Below are 7759 nucleotides of genomic sequence, written 5' to 3'. Positions count from 1 at the left end.
GACTCAAGTCAATTCTCGTTTTGTTTAAGATGGGAATTTTTGTGTACTGCATGAATAGTAAGTGGATGATAATTTTGCTGAAACTTGTTTACTAAAATAGTTTGACAAACAAACTGCTTTGTTGAACAGACAGAAATTGCAAAATAAGGGAACAGAAAATGCTGCTTTTGTCAAGCTAAAGATTCCATCTATTTTCAGACTAGAATTTTATTTTCAGATTGCTCTGAGCAAGTGCTGGCTTGGGCATTTCTTTACCTTACCGTAAATGAAAAGGCACCATGTACCCAGCATCAAAAAATTCAGCCAGGATCAAAGGTCATGAGTCAGTAAGACAAATGTCTGTAAACCTCCAAAAAAGAAAAAACTTCCAAGAATGGTTGAAAACAAAACAGTTCTAAAGTGGCAAGCAATATAAAATCCAGATATAAAACCAATGAAATATCAATGGAAGGATCGAAAGCAGCAGTTGGAAGAAGGCAGTCTTAATATTAAAATTGGAGCAGTTTACAAAAGAAATGTTGGCCAAACTGCCAGAGGACAGCTTTAAGAACATTTAATTAAATCTACAGTGCTAAAAAATACTGTCCAAGCCATTTTAGTATTTCAGTTTGTAATAAAAAAAGATTTATTTGTGTGTGTGTGTGTGTGTGTGTGTGTGTGTGTGTGTGTGTGTGTGTGTGTGTGTGTGTGTGTGTGTGTGTGTGTGTGTGTGTGTGTGTGTGTGTTCTGTGAACCAAAGAAATATGTGAATATGAAAAGATTGTTTAATTTCAATATTCTGTTAGCCATTTCAAAAATAAATAAATAACATAGCAAAAGTGCCAAACATGTATGTTCTGTTTTGGTTTAGTTTTTTTGTGTTTGTGTTCTGTGCACCTTTCATTCTATTAATGAACTAATTTAGCCTGTGTATATATACTCCCTGTCTTGTCTTGGTTAAATGGATGTGTTTCCTGAGGATTTTTGGATTAACGACTGTTTTAATTGAGCTATTCGTCTTTTTGTGCTTATTTATAGAGCCACTCATGACAAATTCCATTTGGCCATATTTGTACGGGGTGTCCTCCCCCCTGATTTTTCAAAGTTTTGTTTAATTATGAAAACTGTATTGACCTTTGTCTCAGGATCCCAAGAGATCTTTTGACTTTGAATTGCAACCCAGGCTCATTGGAAATACGTTACTCTGCCTACATTTTTGCAAAACCTGAAATACGTACCTCCAGGTAGCCTACGTCTCCCTGCACTTTTCGGGTGAAAAGTCCACTAAAGGTCTAAGTGGTATAATTTTTTCTCCGTTCCAGATGGATAAATAAAGGTTATAAAAATGACAATACCAGTAATGTTCAGACTTCTCAGTAGGCCTTTACACTCATTTTTATATTAATTAGGATTATTTCCACGCTTTTGAGGTGCCACACAGCCTAGTCTCACGGCAGTTCGTGATATGGTCACGTCATTTAATCTACTGGTTCGTGATACTGCCACGTTTATTTCGTTATTTTCGTGATATCAGCATTTTTATTTATTTATTTATTTTATTTATTTGTTTACTAATGTAATACACGATTCTTTCTGCCAGTCGGGCTGGAGCAGAGAAAGCTGTTTAATCGACATTTATTCACGATATCTTATCATGTTCATATATGTATTTATTTTAATGTTATTATTTCGGTCTTATTGCCAGGGAAGCTGGACTGCTTTGCTGTTTATTGATTTAAAAAAAAAAAGTATAAACGACTACGCAAATTTTATCAGTAGGAAATCGCGTTGAATAAGCCTCCTTCCGAACTCATCGCGATATTTGGCATCAGTTCATGTGTGCCAGATGTTGGTAAGTAGCAAAATACACTGTCCTAATAATGTTTGATATAATGTCTTTTCTGATGGTCGAAATGAATCAGATTAGCTCATGTCCAGTCACTGCTTTGCGTTTCATTGCTTTCTAATTCAAAACAAGGTGATTAAACCTAATATGAATATTATTAACTGATAGAAGGTCTAGGCCTATAGCACGTCACGTGACAGATAGTGTTTAAAGGGTAACTAAACACTAAAACAACTTTTTTTAGTTAATTATCTGTAAGAATGGAGCTTCATAAATGCTGTTCATTGATTCGAGCACATTTTTTGACATTTGGGTATAAAGTGTTTTAATTTTCAAATATATGGTGTAAAAACGTCTGAGTGCTGCCCTCTTCAGGTTAAACGGAAAGCTCCTGCAGTAGGGGTACTCTCTGACGTAGAATACTCTCTGACGTCACTCGGTCACGCCCTTGGTGCAGCTCACCACGCCCTGGTATAAAAGCATCTGGTTCCGTCAAAACTACTGTAGCGAGTCAGGAGTTGGAATTACAAGTATTGAAAACTATCAGGATAGATACTGTATATATTAGCATCTAGTTAGCATAGCATTTATATAGTTATTTAGATTATTTCGTGTAGCCTAGGTAGTTAATCTCGCCTATCGCTCCAGTGTGCAACCTGCATTTTACGTGGGATTGCTTCTCCAACGCAATGGAGGTGGAAATGGGCTTCTCCACACAGCTCGCGCTGCCAAACGCTGCTCTTCATACCTCTTCCTGCATGAACTCCACCACCGCAGCGCATGATGTGAGTGAGCATATATTTTAAATCACAATTTATGTTCCTTCTTATTAGGCTAAAGTTAATCCTCTGGTGTCGACAAACGCGCCGGCGCAATTTGCGGGTTATTTTTTTCACATAGCAGCAAAATATTGAACGTAATAGTAATAATAATCCTGGAAAAATTACCTCAAAATGACTGAATATAAGAATAATCGGATGCCGATCGCGATGCGGGAGTCAAGACCGCAGTTTGAGCTGGTGTCCAGAGACAATTCACCCTCCTACACTTCAGGTGAAGGAGGGGGAGAAAAGTTCTCGACTTCAAATGACCGCTCTGTTGCAAAGCTACTTGCGTCACTCCATTTTAGCTAGTTTGACAGCAGCTGTCACTGCGGGTCTCAGGTGCATTAATTAATTATTTAATTTTTCCATTAAATAATCCGATATATTATATATAATGATATATTCTTTTCTCTTTTTTTAAGCTGAAAAGACCAAAAGGGCCTTTCGGTCTCAGTCAGCTCATTATTGTTTGAGGAGAAGTAAAAGGGAGACGAAAAGCTACAAAGGCAAATATTCACAATGGTATGTATGTGTTGGTTTTAACCCTAAATCAAACATTTTATCAAGCATTTGTTGTTTCTTAAACCTTTTCTTACAAAACCTATAGCCCAATCAGTACAAACATAGTCTCAAAGTCTTAATAATTCACAAGATTTAACAACAAGTTGTCAAATTCGTACAATACTTGTACATAATCATACAGCTTTTACTCCTAGTGCTGTCAATGGCTAGTGCCTCAATTCCTGTTAATATTTATAACCATATTTGTAAATCAGTTGCGCGCCTTCTTGGAAAGTATACGGATGTCCCATACACTATCAGAAAAGTTTATATTAATTGCATTGTATTCATTAAATTATTACAATTTGGTCCCTGTCTGTTGATGTTCCAGTGATACATGATGTCTCTCCACACCTCATGACCTACCTCTGTTTGCAAGAGTGGAAAAGCTAATTTGACTTGTCACACGACATCAGATACTCGATTATTTTGTCGTAATCAGATCAGTTACACTGCTGATAACTGTCCCGCTTGCATATAAATCGTGTTATTTTTAAACAAGTTTATATGATTATTGCTTGCTATTAAAGACATGCTTGTTTTCATAGAAATGACCACAAATCAGTGAGCTTATTACATAAATGCATTTAACATTTAATTATGCAATACTCCTTACAGAAAAATATCCCACAGTTATGGATAAACTCACAACATCCTCATCAAGTCCTGTGCTGGGCACATTGGGCAACAAGTGTCCTCAAACGTATTCGATCCGTGGCCAAGTTCTCCACATCTTCCCATAGGACACTGACATTCTTCTGGTCTTCGTGAAACATCTGTCTCCGTGTCTTCCTTGGTCTTGCTTGTCTCCTGCATCCTCCTAGTGGTGTCCACTTCATAACTGTTTTTCTGTTGTGCAGTTTGGGCATGCGTAGGATGTGTCCAGCGAGGTGGTCCCTTTGCTCTGTCACAGTTTCTGAAAGTCTTCATGTGGAGTCCCACTCTTATGATCTCTGATATATGCAGAACCATTATTTAAAATAGTCATTTATCTTTTTCCATATTGTTAAAGAATTTTGTTTTCTCGTTTCATCTTCATAAACTGTACTTGAGGTCTGCCTAATGCCTTTATCAAATAAGCGTCAGTGCTCATCAGGAGTTTTGGTAAAGGACATATTCATTGACATCCATTAGTTCTAGTCATGCAGCGACTTCATGGTGCAATAGTCAAATGTATATTTCTGCAAGTGTATATAGCAGGTGTTTGTCCGAACAATTGAAGATAGTGAGAGTGTTCAGGAAAACCTTTTGAAACAAGCAATATTTATGGAGTTCTGTTTGGTGCTGAAAGAGTATTACAAAAACTGACACACTTGACAACTGGACATTATTCTGAGTTTGTTACCTTTACTTTTAGATGGACTTAATGTCTTACATTTAGCTTCATTAAACCTTCAATTACAGTGGTCACTATTTATCCACCATAACTACATCTATGTTATCATTATATGACTACCTGGTTAATGTACTTGTAATACAGGCCTACCTGTGAATGTATTTTATAGAAGCATTTTCTTGCTGACATTTATAATAATTAACTATTTTAGGTTTTCTCTCATTTAGTTACAATAAAAGTGACCAATAATCACAACGATATAGAATTAAAGATGAGAATGTTAAGTGTTGTGCTTAAGTTTTCACCCATTTGTTCTTTAAAGGGAAGAACAAATATATTTTCACATAACAAAGTTGAATCTCAACTCGTGGTTTGTAAAAACATAACATCATCAGCGATTTTTTAAAAATAACTGTATGTGTCACTATAATAGATTGCCCCTGTATCTGGATTTTATGTTTTATTTACAATTAACTGATTTTTATTCTGTTGTGCAGTAGTTTTGGCACTACATTTGTCTTTAAACAGTTTGACATTAAACATAGGAATTTGCTTTAGAAATTGTGTGCATTCATTATGCTTTTGTTACATTTTGTTATATAATATACTTGATATACTATACATACACTGTAAATGTTAGAAGCACTTTAGTACATGCAATTATCTTTAATAAAAAAAAAACTGCAAACTACCCTGCCATTGCTTAGAAAAAAAGTTTCTCTTTCAAATGTATACATGGATTTCTCGTCGACGTCATCACTGCTTGCGCACGCAGCCAGGGGGCAAAAGACCCGTGGTCTTCGTACCGGAGTAAAGGGTTTCTGATGACAGATACATTTTGATAGACGTACCCTGCCATGCATTTGCAGTTAGCCGTAAGGATGTAACCAAGGCCTTTATGGACATACACCCAGGCATCAGGCTTTAATGCCTTGACTAGGGAGCACATATGACCTCAACACGCAAAAATCCGGTGCAGCATCAAAGTATTTGACGAGCTGCACATGACCACATAGCACGTAGTTGTATGCATCAAGGGATTTGTACGCTCTTATCATTTCTCTTGTATACACACTTGGTGTCTGAATTATATATATATATATATATATATATATATATATATATATATATATATATATATATATATGCTGCCCACTTCTTGTCATCCACAATCCAAAGATCGTCAGGTATTACGTAGGGATCCGGCAAGATCTCACCATTGCTGAGAGTAAGTTTTTTAATATAATCGCCACGGTCGGAGGTAGCTACTACTTCCCACATAATCCATCGTCAAATCTTTGATTTACAGTAAAGTAACGTTATATGTGTGCAGTCATGATATGTTGCAGGTCGTAAAGTAACGTAAACAGGGTTAACTTATATAAAAGCAAATTCGGGCTCTATAGAGGCTATTACATTACTAGGGTTTACTTTAAGGAATCTATCCCTGCAGCCGGAACCGGAAAAGATCTGTCATCATTTACCATAATTGGGCAAGTAAGTGTGACGCATCTGTTCAGCTGGGTTGTTATTGGCTGTGACTTTATCGTAGAACTCGCTGTGATTGGAATATCTTTTATGGATATCTTTTAACCCATATAAAACGGCGCTTCATGTTACGAAGTATGTTTTGGTGTTATTATTACGTTAGTTATACATTAAGGTAACTAGAAAGTGTCTCTATGTTGTGAGAAATTTCTCTTTTACCGAGATCTCAACCCTAACCCTAAGCATGTCTGCACATTTTAATAAACTACAGCACAATGTTCCCTGTTCCATTGATCTAATGACAGAGATATGTGGGTAATGTAGTTTAAAACGTTTAGTAATGAAACAGTAAATGTTAAATAAATAATATCTTTACTAGGCAACTGGATATCTAAATTTATTAATTGTGCAAACCTTTATGATATACTGTATATGAGGGATAGATTGAAATTTGATATTTTACTGTGAGCACTTTTAAAATAACCTTTATGCCAGCTTTCCATATATGTCTGAAAACTGTGCCCAACATTATTTAGTAAACATAGCATAAGCAGTTGTCCTTCATATTGTCTCTTTGATACACTAACCGGACTTTGAGTTACAGCCATTTGAAATGTGCATTCTTTTGCTCTTCTGTGGGCCATTGCTGGGCCCCTGGGGGTGGACGGGCAGTACAGTCTACACAGATTTTAGATTTTGAACTATTACTATATCACAAGTATAATGCACCATTCAGTAAAACAACAAAACAGTGCCAAATTATCCTTTTCACCCCATCTGACTGCTGATTATTTGCCTGACATCAGTAATGTCTATGCTTTCATTTTAAATCCAGTAGTAGATGTACTAGAATGATCAACATCGAACATCTTCAATTATACTTAAAGTTTTTGTTGCAAGATAGCCCACTGCAGCCTTTTGTTATTAACACACCTTCTCTTTATTTCACTGAAAACTGGCATACATGCAAGTATGTGCAACTTTTGCTGCATTGTTGTCCCAAATATCATTAACCACAACAAAATGTTTATGTCCTAAGTAAAATAATTATGGTAATTAATTATATTTAGTTGTTTTTAAATTATGAACTTAACTAAATAAATAAGAAATTCAAACTTCTCAAATAAAATTCTGTCCCAAACACCACTTTCAATACACAATATTCACCATACTTTATTACACATCACTTTATTTGAGGACACAACATAAAGTTGATAAAGTAGCATAAAGAAAACTGAGATTCAAGATAACAATTAGCCTTCAAAAATACATTAATATCAGATTAATCCATTCACAACTGCTGAAGCCACAAAGTGAGTGCCAGAGAATCATATTCAGTTACCTATGATACAGAAAACAGATTTTATATTGTGTTGGAAAAAAATGATTCATTATCACAGCTAAACTGGTTTCTTGCTCTTCCCTGTACGTCTCTATCGTGTTTGTGTTCTTCTTCCTCATCTAAACAGTTTGTTCAGTTGTACCCTACAGTACAACTGATGAACAGCAGATGTGATCACTGATTTGGTGTAGCTTTTTCTCAGAGGAAGAAGTCTCAACATTACATCGTAAGGCGTTCTCCAGTCCTGCTCTGAAAGTAAAACAAAAAACCCAAACAATTCAAATTAAACTGTTTAATGGACAGTCAGGTCAGCTTACGTTCTGCGTTATTTAAAGCTACATTGTGTAAGATTTTCTCCCATTCAGAGGTGAAATTGTATAAGA

The sequence above is a fragment of the Siphateles boraxobius genome, unplaced genomic scaffold (genome assembly GCF_051911475.1).
Source record: "Siphateles boraxobius isolate OS27281-9 unplaced genomic scaffold, OSU_SipBor_1 16, whole genome shotgun sequence".
Lineage (NCBI taxonomy): Eukaryota > Metazoa > Chordata > Actinopteri > Cypriniformes > Leuciscidae > Siphateles > Siphateles boraxobius.
Note: the sequence above shows the minus strand (reverse complement) of the source record.